A 13578-nucleotide genomic window follows, 5' to 3' on the forward strand; every position below is an offset into this window, starting at 1 on the left:
CATGAGACCTACCTTGGTGTCACTGTTTATTTAGAGAAGTACACATTGAATCTTGTCCCAGATGAAGACCACTAATCTACATCCTGTGGTTGGATTTTTCTCCAGAGTATAGTTTAATAGTTTGCATAATTGTGCTTCCAGACTGACAGTCCAGTTCTCAGAGGTGAGCTAGTATTTACTGTTGAACTAGAGAGCCAGTGAACATCAGACAGAATAGCAGAAGGGCAATTCTTCCCAGTGTATAGCCCAGGAGATTGAACCTGGAGAGAATGGAGAAACAGCATGGCTCCAAGAGCATGTTGACCTCAGCTGTAAAATCTCTTTAGTAAGTGGAAGGCCTCATTTTCCAGTGTGACTAATCAGTTTTGTGCCGGTGTAAATCTGTTGGCTTCATGAGAATCTCTGCTTATGGATTCAAGTCAAATTTCTCAGGCTGAGCATTTTTTTCCTGGCTCCTCTCATGAAGTACAGGAGGTGTTGATCCCTCTTTCTATTCAACAGACAGCAATCAGAGTGTTTGTCTGTGATATGGGAACCTGGAATTCATATCTTGGTGTTCTCCACATTTAAGAGGATGTCCTCACCCCTGGAGCTGTAGGCTCCTTCTTCAATCATCTTCTGTTTCACCCCTAGTCTCCTCTGCACATGTTTTTTCACTTTGCAGAAATGTTCCTTGAAATTAAAATGGAAGTCTATATCCTGCCTCTCAGGGGGCATCCAATTTATCAAGAAATTATAGAGTCATTTTCTTTCTCTTTGGTTTCTGAGTATTTAAGGATTTTATAGCAAATTGGAACACCAGCAGGATAAATTGAGAGCAATCCTGTATGTGTATCATGTCACCTTCCCCACTGAATATCACGTAAACCCTCTGTGTTATTGATTAGAGAGCCTTGTTGCACCTCACTGATTTAGTAGATGGGGCCTTAAACTAGTCCTTCATTTTCATTCATTTTTGCTGAATGTCTTGGACAGGATCTGTTTTGTTGTTTTACTTTTTATTCATTGAACTAAGACTTAAAACATTTAAATTCCACCTGTGCTGACCTGTAACTTCTTTTGATTTGACTGCCAAACCAAAATCTCAGCTATTTATTTAAATCTGTATGGAACTGAGACATGGCCTCCTTATCTGCTTATTTATACCTGGATTTTGGTAAAATAAAATAACTATTCATAGCATCATTCAGTAAGTTTCCTTGTCAGTGTCACTTTCCAAATGATTTTACACTGTAAACATTTTTAAAAAAACTTATCAGTTCATTTTTCTTGATATATAGCTTTTCACTTCACTTCAGCTAATAGGCAGGACTTAAATGAGTGCTTTTAGCTCAGTAAAGAAAACGGGAGCTTTGCATAACTCAACTGTATTCAACGTTATTTAATACCTTTCACTAGATGTCTTTGCTGCACTAAAATCTATTTGCATGCTAATTATTTTGTCTGATACAAGTTGGCTGCATTCTTTCTTTTTCTTTTTCCTTCCTTTTTTTTTTCCTTTTTTTTTTCCTTTTTTCCACCTCCCCCCCCCCAAAGGGGTGAAGTTAACCTTTTTGCTTCAATCCAAGCAGGCATATATATGTACACTCACAGGTACTTACTTGATATAACTCTTTTTGCTCCACTGCACATTACCAGTTGCCAGAATAGGTCACAGCCTTGGGCTCTTGCTGCATCCACAGCTGCTGCCAGACTCATTTAACAAAAACATACAGCCCAAAGGTTGCAGCCATTACTCTCATGGGCAACACTTCTGTAATTTTTCATGGTCTTTTCACTTCGACAGTAGCAGCAATATTGCTGCCTCCTCTAGGGAAGTCCACTGAGTGGCTCCAGCACTAGCACAATAATCTGCCAGCCTTCTAAGTGCCATCCCAACCCTTAATCCAAATTTCTGCACTGGCTTCCTCTTTGCTTTCCAGAGCAGGTTGTTGTATTACAGAGCTAAGCTGCTGGAACTTGCTAATCAGAGTGCCTTATCTGAGTGTTGATGAAACTCACGTCTCTGCTGTTCTTGTGGACGTTAGTGCTGCAAGTGTTTATGTTCAGTTCACATGTTTTAGAGCTGCTAGTTTAACTGTTTATTATTATTACTACTATTATTATTATTATTTTCCCTTAAAATACTTATTTTCAGGTAAAAGCACCAAAATCGCTGTATCTGAAGATACACAGAAGATACATGAAGATACATGAAGAACATGTGCCCTAACATTGCACTAACAATCACCTATAAACTTTGTTTAAACTAATGGATGATGAGATGTTCAGATTACTAGGCTCCCACTATTAGCAACAGAGATCTTTTGCTCCTGTCACCTTCACTGCTGGATATTTGATCCAAGCTAGCATCCTCACCTTGTCTATCTCCAAATCTGAATTCTTGTGGATTAATGGCAGGATGTTCTTAGAGGAAAGTCTTGCTTTTGTCATTTGTTCCCCTTGGCAGGTCATTAGGCCCCAAAGCTCAGTTTTGTATCAGTTTCCTTCCCATTGTAAGACCGTGCCTAACTACTGCAATGATGGAGACTACAGAAATTAGACACCTGAAGAAGAATACTTTCCCTACAGAGTAACCAAGAATATTGTCAGTCATTACAGGGTGCTGCAGTTGTTAAGTGCCCATCCAAAACAATGAGGAGAGACAAAGGGATGCTGTCGCTGACAATCTGCAGTGGTGGAGACCTGGTCTCATGGAGATGAGCCTAGCACCCATGGCTGTAGTAAAGCCAGGCAGAAAAAAAGTTGCCTTTGAGAATCAGCCTTTTTATGCATGCAAAACAAATTTGACTATTACTTCAGTATTGTCCCCCTTTACTCGGCTCTGGTGAGGCCGCACCTCGAGTACTGCGTTCAGTTTTGGGCCCCTCACTACAAGAAGGACATTGAGGTGCTCGAGCGAGTCTAGAGAAGGGCAACGAAGCTGGTGAGGGGTCTGGAGAACAAGTCTTACGAGGAGCGGCTGAGGGAGCTGGGATTGTTCAGCCTGGAGAAGAGGAGGCTCAGGGGCGACCTTATCGCACTCTACAGGTACCTTAAAGGAGGCTGTAGCGAGGTGGGGGTTGGTCTGTTCTCCCATGTGCCTGGTGACAGGACAAGGGGGAATGGGCTAAAGTTGTGCCAGGGGAGGTTTAGGTTGGATGTTAGGAAGAACTTCTTTACTGAAAGGGTTGTTAGGCATTGGAATGGGCTGCCCAGGGAAGTGGTTCAGTCACCATCCCTGGAGGTCTTTAAAAGACGTTTAGATGTAGAGCTTAGTGAGATGGTTTAGTGGAGGACTTGTTAGTGTTAGGTCAGAGGTTGGACTAGGTGATCTTGGAGGTCTCTTCCAACCTGAATGATTCTGTGATTCAGTAGGCAAAATGGGTATTAATTCTACCAGTGACTGCAAATCTACTTGGATATAGACCATTACAGAGCTCAATAAAGACTGTTAATTCATTATCTGGATATCAGTAGTGCTCTGAGTAACACATAAGTTTATGAAGAGCCTTAGACTGCAATTATGATAGATTTAAGTTTTTAGGCTCTAAAGAAAAAAAAAAAAGCTTCACAGTTCTCTATGCTTTGATTTATTACTGAGTAATACTGGCCTGGTGAGAATCTGATACTTATCTTCCAGCTGTGGTTGACTTAGTGGGCCTAATTTTAAGCTAGGAGTTAGAAATGGATTGTGTATGCATTTAATTTTAATTTTAATTAATTTTAATTTTAATTTTAATTTTAATTTTAATTTTAATTTTAATTTTAATTTTAATTTTAATTTTAATTTTAATTTTAATTTTAATTTTAATTTTAATTTTTAAATTTTAATTTTCATTTTTAATTTTCATTTTTAATTTTAATTTTAATTTTAATTTTAATTTTAATTTTTATTTTAATTTTTATTTTTAAATTTTAATTTTCATTTTTAATTTTAATTTTAATTTTCATTTTCATTTTAATTTTAATTTTTATTTTTATTTTTATTTTTATTTTTATTTTTATTTTTATTTTTATTTTTATTTTTATTTTTATTTTTATTTTTATTTTTATTTTTATTTTTATTTTTATTTTTATTTTTTATTTCTTCAGGACATAAATAATGTAAAGAACAGAAAGACAAAGCAGAAGGCCTGCCTCCTCTCTCATTGGCATAGCTGACCTGAATTCCCCGATGTATTCCTGATTTGTACCACCATCGTGCATGAGGAAGTTCTGTCCCTGGCTATTGAAATTAATGCAGTTTCACAGTGCACACTTTGCAGAGGTTTTGTGGGGGTGAGGACTGAGCTAGGCACCCTGGTTTTCCCACTCTTCCTTTGGCATTTCTTGACTACAGCTCAAGAACAACAACCCCCTTGATTCCCTGGATTCCCTGGGAGTAATGAAGTAAGCCAGCTGCAGGGCAGAGTTGACACCTACTTGAAAGCATCTTGTATTAACATGGGGAAAGGCGTTATTGCTGAAAATTGGGCTTATTGTGCTATTTGAGAGCCGTTTAGGTTGTTGCCTAGTCTCTTTGCATTGACTATGCAGTGTCATTGCTCCTGCCCTGGCCTGCTTTCATCTCACTGTTGAATTTTTCTCCTGCCATTAGGAATATCAAACTAGAGAGAAAGACTCCTCGAGCTTTTCAGGCTGCCCTTTCCCAGCAAAGGCATGTGCTGGCGAAGGCTCAGACAGAGCAGGACTGAGCCAGTCCCTGTGAATGCTACTATTGTTATTTTTGACAATCTTTTCATAGCTGTCTGAAAGAAGAGAGAAAAGATAAAGTTGAAACGTTAATTGTTTTTAACAAAAGCTGCTAAGGAGAGTTTCTTGGCTTGGCACTTGGGGACATGTCGAAGGCTTTGACAGGCAATGCAAACTATTTTGAAACATGTTGGGTTCTATCTCTCTCTCCACCTCCTCTCCTCAGATGTCTCTTGACAAAAATGAGCCCTCATACCAAAAAGAGGTGTGGTTAGAGGACAGAGTTGGGGCCTGAAACTCTCTATCTCTATATACTCTGGTACTAATCCCCACTCTGGTATTGGCACGTCCCTCTGGTTCAACATGAGAATCTTGTATAATGGAGCGGTCCAACGGGAATAGTCATATTTAATGAGCTAGGCTTGTATAATGGATGTTCTTTCCTTGCTTGTAGAGACATGGTGCAGTCGTCAGCCTGAGTGTGCCCCTGAGGATGTCTGCACTTGCAGATCAATAGGTAGGACAGGTAGTAACTGCCCACCTTGCAAGGTGGAGATGCTGCCTTGTCCTCACTGCTTAGCTGAGTGAGTTAGTTGCTAGCTCCAGTAAATGTTTACTAAATGTGCAGATCTCTTTGTGTGTAGGATGTGCTACAATAGAGCTACCTACCCTGGGGATCCCCAGTGGCTATCTCTACCTGCCATCTCTGGAGATTTTCCTCCTCTGGCCAGGGGCTCTTAGTTTGAATGGAGGAGGTACAAGACCTCAGCCACCAATGTCATTCGTCATCCTCACAGCAGCCTTCAGCTAGTGTGGTAGGGCCTGAACGGGTGAAAGGCAGCACTCTGGGTTTCCCAAGAGAGATCAGAGAAGGGATTCAGGGCAAGACAAGTGTGGGAGGCAGGGAAAGAGCTATGGGAAAATGAGAATTGCTACATTAGCTGGTCTCTGAGGCAATGACTTCTAAATCTATCTACTTGCCTTTCCTGTGACCTTTTGATAAGTTTTAGTACAAGGTTCATGTTCTGAAATAATTATAAATTGAATGATTTGTTGGAAATAGTTGCTTCACATTACTTGTTTACAGGATTTTGTTTTCTCATAAGCATCATATGAGTTCTGTGTCAAATCAGACACCAAGGTGAGGAATTTTGCTTTTATTTGAAACTGGAATAACAGAGACCAAATCACTTTATTCCCCTTAGAAAGTCAAAAAATCTATAGCATGGAGCACACCTGTCCTAGTTTTCAATTCTCTTATGAAATACACACCACAGTTACATAATTCATTTAACTCCTCTCACCTGATTTTGAGTTCCCATTCCCTCTCCCCAGGGAAAAAGCAAGCATTGAAGAAGTAAAGATTAATCATAATACAAAACGGGGCTCAGAAAAAGAGTATATACTTGGTAGATAATATCAGTTCTAGTTGGAGAGGCAAAACTCTATGGCCTGACAGCCATTCCTGAAAATCCTTTGTAGATACCTCCATGGTACTCACTATTCTTATTAGCATGCAGGGATGTTTATGCATATGTCCTTTTACTCTTCCCATTCTCAGCCGGAAGAATAAATAAGTATTGAAGAAGATAACTATGGGGATTGCTCATGTCTTTAAATTACGCACACACTTAAACTCTTGCATGGCCTTGCAGTGCATGGCACCTTGCAAGATCAACCACATAGCTAGCAGCTCTGCTACTTCCTCACATCATAGGTCTTGCGTGGGCTGCTGGGGAACTAAACAGCTGTGCATGTGATATGTTCCCAGTTTGATTTGCATGAGTGTCTGCTTGAAAATAATAAACTCTTTCCTTTCAAACATCACCTCGTGTCCATTCAATGCAGCAAGACACTTAGCTGATATCCTTGACTTTGCCTTACACTAGGGTTTTAATAAGGCTGAAGATGTGTGAGGATCAGATTACTTCCCAGGGAGAACCAAATAGCTATTTCCTGAGGGCACTTGACCTACTTCCAACCATAGTAAATAATGTAGTCTTCGGATAACAAAACTGAGTCTCATCCTTTATGCATTGACTGTTCTGCTATGGCCCAGGCTTATCCCGTTTTATGCAGTTACACTAATTACTGCAGATTCTGAGAACTTCTCGGGATGGTTGTGGTAACTAGTGACAAAGATGTTTTTATTTAGGAACCAGTTCTCCTTGAAGACATGATTTTTTTCTTTTTTTGGAATGGTAATATCTGCAGTGTGTAGCAGATGGATAAAGCTGAATCTTCATTGTTTATTAAGGTCAGTGCTTTCATGGTAAATCTGACTGCTGCATTGTAAAGAATATATACTACAAGGCCTGCACAGAAATTATTTTACACTTAGGAACTGATTTTCCTAAGGCTCTTGACCTTATCATTATTTGCATCACACAGATTCATAGAGGTAGGTGCAAGGAAGGCGGCGATATCTCCCCAGAGAGCTAATACTGTCTTCCAACCTGCATACTAGCTCTGCTGCACACCATATCTGATGCCTGGATTTTACAAGAAACTAGAGATATCTTACTTCAGCAGTGCTTCCAGTGATATCACTGTACTAGTTCATCTTGGTTTGTGGTGTGTGTGTCTCGAATGGCATTCAGCAGACACAGTACCAAAGTCCACAAATAAACAAAAGGACTTACTATCTGTGCATCCCTGTGGTAGGCCCTGATGATGGGTCTCAAAGGATTTGGGATTCTGTATTTCTCAGTCAGCAACTGCATTCAGCCTGGCTCTGCAGGATTTTGTGTAGGTGTTTGACCATGCAGCTTGTATCAACATAGTCCTCTTTCCCATGCACAGAATAAACAGAATAGCAATGTTCTTGTTGCGATGCTCATTGTTTTTTTTTTTTTTCTTTTTTTCTTTTTTTTTTTTTTTTCCAGCACATGCTTGGGTGGAAGTGGTTGACTGTCTCATTAATTCGTATTAGGGGCAGAATCCACTTCATGCCATGCTTTTTCTTGTGGGACTTATCCACTGAAGTGAATAGAAGGACTTCTACTGTCTTGTATGGGCTTCGTATCAGCTCCTGCATTACTAATTTCACTTGATGTAGTGGGAGGGAGCAGGAGTCTGCAAGACTGCTTGCATGTAGGGAAAAATCAAGCAAATAGACCTGTGATGTCAAGAACTAGTACTCCCAGCTCCAGGCAGCCTCCCGGGTCCCTCCTGCCAGAGGTCACCTTTCTTTACCTGGGAACACCTTACAGCACGTGTGGTTCCTCTAGTGTCACAGGGTTGGTGTTGAATTTTTTGTTAAATCTTTTGACTTGCTCAGGGTAATAGGCAAGCTCAATAGGCAGCTCTTGTCCATCAGTAGAGTTGTGGGATCCTTATGCAAGCCTTCCATGGAAGAATAAATTGCACCAATAAAGCTGGTATGTGCCTCCTTTCTCTGTTGATTCACCAAACACTTGCTTATAAGATATATTGTGCCCTGAGAAAAGACATGAGAGCAAAGAAAAGACTCGGAGGGTCCTTGAGCGTTACTGAGGTTACCCGTGCCTATGTGATAGCTGGCTGGGCTGTCTGGAGCAAGGTGGGAGGTGTTCCTCTCTGGGCACAGAGAATTTTTTGGCTGTATTTCTGCATCTGGCTTCAAGCTAGGAGTTCTACTTTGCAGAACTTTCCTTTGTCATTCAAATCAATTTTCCCAAGTTCAAGATACACTTGGTAGTGGAGCAAAATGGCAGCCTGATCAGTCCTGTGAGATTTGGGGGTCTTTGGGATATCCAACATTTTTCAGAAGGAATTCAGCACTACAGAAGGCCAAATTTCATTGTAGAAAAATTCAAAAATTAAGCAACCTCTAGCATGAATTTCTACAGATTACATGGATATAAAATGAAATAAATACTTCCTGCAAATAGTATGGGCACAACAAAATGATAAAAACAACTTTGATCTGCCACACCACCCTCAACAGCTGATCACTTGCATGGTAGTCTAAAATGTTATTTCCCCCTTCACTTGAGTTTTGCCCATCTTTTTCTACTTGCAAAGTAACTGTAAAAAGAAAAAATTAATACTTGAAAAAAATACACAGTGAGTGATTGATACAGGTTCATTTTAGCTCTCTATAAGCAATTTGCCAAAACCATTTTGTGCATTATTGACTACTCATTGCTCATATGGGATGCTGGTCACCGAAGCCACATGGTATTGTTTTTGCAAATGGACTGGCTGCCTGTGTAATTCGTGGTGGAAGTGGGTCAGCAAACATTTCTAACCTGAGATAACTCAGGAGACTTTCTGGAAATATTTTTGTGAATTAGACCTTGCTAGTCTAAACAGTGCAGAAAGCAAACAGAGAAGATTATGAAAACTATCAAAGCAAACTTGTGGTAACATAGGCAGTTTGGATAAATGTTAACAAAAATGTCTCTTTCCATTATGAATTTAACTTTAATTCACACTTTAGCCACATTCAACAGAAGAGCAGTTATACAGACCTGTCAAACAGAAACATCTTTAAAACTTCCTTTATTTTGTGAAATAGACAACTTAGGAAACTTAGCTGTGTGATTTGTTGCTGTTGGCTAAATTCTTTGTGCATCCAAATTAATTTCTTCTATAAGTTTATGGAAACCTACTGGCAGACACTGTGTATTGAACCGGAAAGTTAAAGTTTCTCTACAGCTGTTTTAAGAAAGCAAAAATGAATTTCTGATAGACAAATATGCTTGGAAGTTGGAGAGCACTTCTGTTACTAATCTGTTGCTTATCCACATCAACGACGACGACAAGACAATAATGAAATACCCTTCTGCTTAGAGAAACTTGTACTAAGGATTTTGCAAGGAAGTTGGAATAGTAGGAGGGATTTTTTGTAAGCTGATGGCTTCCAGTGTGAAATGATCATAGTACTAAGACTTGAGAATGGATGCTGATCTTTCAGCTTTTACATTTTTGTCATTGAAAGAATTAATCTAAATAAAGATGGAATCTTTGAAATAATATCTGAAAAAAGAATTAGATTGTCTATAGTGAAGTAATTATGAAGTCCATACCTACCCCTAAGTAACGTAAAATGCATCACATCTATGCATCTAGAGCTACTAATGTGTTTTAATAGGTAAATGTTGCAGCAGGAATAGATTGCTTTCTGTGGGGCTAATTCTGAATTTACTGCTCATTTGGATGGAAATCAATGGCTTAATTCTGAAAGAAACTCAGATGGGGTTTCCACTGTTTCTCTAAGGGACTGCCTGATGAACCACAATTAGCTGCAGCTGAAGCGCTGTGGATTTGCTCTGCTGCAGCCTTGTAGCAAATCTTGACTTGATCAAATAGTATATGGATCAGCACAAGGACAGGTGGGAACCATCCAGGCTTGAGCTTGGTGACTGGGCAGGGTGTGAAAGGGGTAATTCAGCTGCTGAGTATACCAATATGTGGGGTGTACAGCTTACTGACTTACGGGGTGATCTTCAGAGAGAGCTTGGTCATACAAGTTACTACAGCATCTACTGTTACAAGCCGCTTTGTTCTGCCACTGTATTTTATGAAGGATGGGCAGAAAGATGTTATGGACTGTAATTTGGATGTCTGACATAAAAGTTTTATTAGTTGGCTGATCGTGTTAGGCTAAAAGGTCTGTTGCACAGAAGATCCATATGATCTGTCAGATGGAAGTAAGCCTGTTAAAGTTCAGTGCTGAGCAAGTAAGCTCAGCTGTGGCTCCAAAATGATTGGCATGGTGGAGGCTGTGATGAAAATGTAAAAGAAAACTCAATGAGCATGGGACTAATGAAGATGAGTTCAATCCAAAATAGATGAAAATACAGCCGAAACTGAAACACCTGTTGTGGGCAGCCTACAAGCTTAGTTTGGTACCTTCCCAGGGAGAGGGCTCCACTATGCTGGGGAATGCTTGGGGTTCAGGCAAACTGCATGCAGTTGAAAGTTGTAAGTACTTTGCTACTTTCTGCTGATCTTGCTGTTACCAGAACGCTATTCATACTCTGCACAGATTTAGGTCACCAGCCTTTACCCGGGAAGGACTCTTCACAGAAAATGATTTGTTTGCCATATAGCAGGTTGCCAGGGTCCTTTGGCACTGATAGTTGTTAATATTCTTATTTATGGATGTAGCAGGGTAGATATGTGTCCCAGTAACATGAGGAAAATGCACTGATCTAAGGTGTTTTGAAATGGCTATGGTCATTATGAATGGAAATACTAATTTCACCTGTTAGATATCTGAGTTAAACTGGGTAACGATTTCTGCAAGAATCTTTAGAAACATCAATGGCCATTAGTACAGAGGATAAAACCCTCCTTGAACTCATTAGTATTCATTGCCCTTTCCACGGAAATGGGGATTCTCTCACTGAAAGAGAGGTAGCAATAAGCCTGTGGGATGAAACTGCCATCACTTCCTCTTCCAGCACTGATGAGAAAGTGTTGAGCTGTTTCATATTTTCACCTTTTTCTACAGACCTTCTGTGCTGCAAAGGTGGGGGGGTGACCTTTCCCTTCACACAGTTCATTGATTTCTGTGCTTGATAATGCAGGTCTTTCCTCTGCCCTTTGACACCAAATTAAACTTTAATTCCAATGAAGGTGGAAGCACTGCTGAGCGGAGGCTCTGCTGAGCCCTCAATGAGATCTTCTGGGAGTTAATTACACTGCAGGTCTCTTGTTCTCACAGCTCATTAAATCCCGTCCCCCTCCCTGGTCTGCTATTTCCAGCTAGAGGCAGCTCCGTGTCCCCCAGTGGCTGCTATCTTTCCTAGCTAATAATTGTGGCTTGTGTGCTCCTTTTGCATTTCTACAGCACAAGCCTCTCTTGCTGATAGCAGTGTGATTTGCATGCTGTCAGAAAAGCTTATCAGCATTGCCATGGAGGACAGTAAAACAAACTGGTCAATTAGTCTTGTACAGCTCATTTTGATTCCTGTGATTAGTTATTAACAGAAGTAAACAGAAACCCACTTCAAACTTTGTACTTTCAAGAGGCAAAATGAACAGCCTATTAGTACTTTGGGGCAAATAAGAACAAGGAGATCAATGGAAGGCATGTAATTCATCACAGTAATTAAATGGATTTAAATACTGTACTAATCTCAAGGCTACTCTGGAAGGAGCTTATTTATTTATTTATTGTTTAATACCACAAGGTAAAAAAGAGGGCAGTGGAAGATGTCCTTCCATCACCAGAAAGTAGCATGTTTAACCAGCTCAATTTTTTGCCCACAACAATTTTATTGCCATGGTGCCATCCTCTCACCCCTCTTTGTCTGAGTGCTGAAGCAGTCAGTGCTAAGAACAAAATCCTTCTAGGTCAGCAGCTCTTGTCTGAGTTGCACAAGTGAAAAGTGCCATAAGGGCCCTTGCTCTCATAGGCAGAAAGCAGTGATTCTTTCTGTATTTCTGGTTTCATTAAATCTCACGTGACCTTTCTGAGACACATTAGTTGCTTTGATGTGAACACTGGGCTCCTCAGCATTGAAAGTGAGCCTGCATTTACTGATACTGCTCTGGATTATGCCTTAGAGCTGGGTTCTTATAGCTCTGGGAGACTGGTTCCTTATGCTGTAGAGATAGGAAGGATTCTAGCAATACATTTCCAAAATACTAAAGAGAATTATGTCGAAGTATATTCTCTGTACATTAGGACAGACCACAGACATCAGAAAATCACAAGCCAAGCTTCACAAAATCACGAGACTGGTTTGAAAATTCTGACATTACTTTTATTTTTTAAACAGTCTGAGGTCTTTTTGCTTGTATTCCAGGAAATCATAACTGCTTCATAACTTTTGCAAGACTGTTTTCCCATTTTTTTCCTTGTAAACAAACCCCGAAATTCTCCCAAAATCTCATGGCTTCAGGAACTTTTAAGAAAGGTACTAAATGTACTCATGATAAATAGTTCAAGGGCTCTATAAACTGCAGAGCTCTGTCTCTAGGAGTAATCCTCTTACAAAATCATTGCAAACCTGCATATATAAATATAATATGGCATCCATTTTTTAAGAGGATCATAAAAAGGTCTGTTCAGACCATGGATACTGTCCAAAGTCTTACACTTTTTACCAAAGTAAGAGGATCCAGGTTCTTCCAGCTCTAAAATGTACCTAAAACCTGCACGTTCCAACCCTTTCCATATCTGGTGCTTTCCATGTAGAGGTCTTCATTTATTAGCTGAGCTTCTCAAGAATCCTTTTGGCCTGTTCCTCCAGGTTCAAAAGGACATAGCCGTGCTTTCCAGCATCTCAAGCACTCCTCCAGTTTTGTCTCATCTGCAGATCTGATGCGGGACCTACAGAGGATGAAGAATGTTGGCACCAGTCCTACCATGTCTTGCAAATGCACCAAATATTTTATTTCTTATTGATACCACTGCAATGCATGGATCACCTGATCCTGTAATCATTGTCCCCCTCTGTACTGCAAAACAGCTGAGGAAATAGTTGATACCCACAGCAATCTGCTGCTGTCCACAGAAGCAACATTTTGCTTTCAGCCTCTGGAGATATTTTGGGATGCACACATCCTGTCTCAAGTGCTCCCGCGAATACTTCTTGTTCTAGAAAAGTTTATTCTGTGATGGTGCTGTGGCAAAGGCTGTTAAGTCTGCTGTCTTGCTCTGTATATATGCAGAAGGCACAAAGTGTCCATTCAGAATACAGTGAATTAAGAAGCAGACAGCTTAACTGTGACCGGCAGATACAGGAAAGGCAGGGAAGAGCTACCTGCACACCACTGTAGCAGCTTTAACAAAATCTTATTTTTTTTAATGAAGTATTTTCTTTATGGGAATTTTTAGTGCAAAATCAAAGGACAATTATTATGGGTCCCCATCTTCAAGGGCTCATAACAAATAGCTCTCAGGACAGCTATTATGAGGGAGCTGGGTGCAATACAATTCCCCATCTCCCCCACTTTCCCTCTAGA

This window comes from Anser cygnoides, chromosome Z, assembly GCF_040182565.1.
Source record: "Anser cygnoides isolate HZ-2024a breed goose chromosome Z, Taihu_goose_T2T_genome, whole genome shotgun sequence".
Lineage (NCBI taxonomy): Eukaryota > Metazoa > Chordata > Aves > Anseriformes > Anatidae > Anser > Anser cygnoides.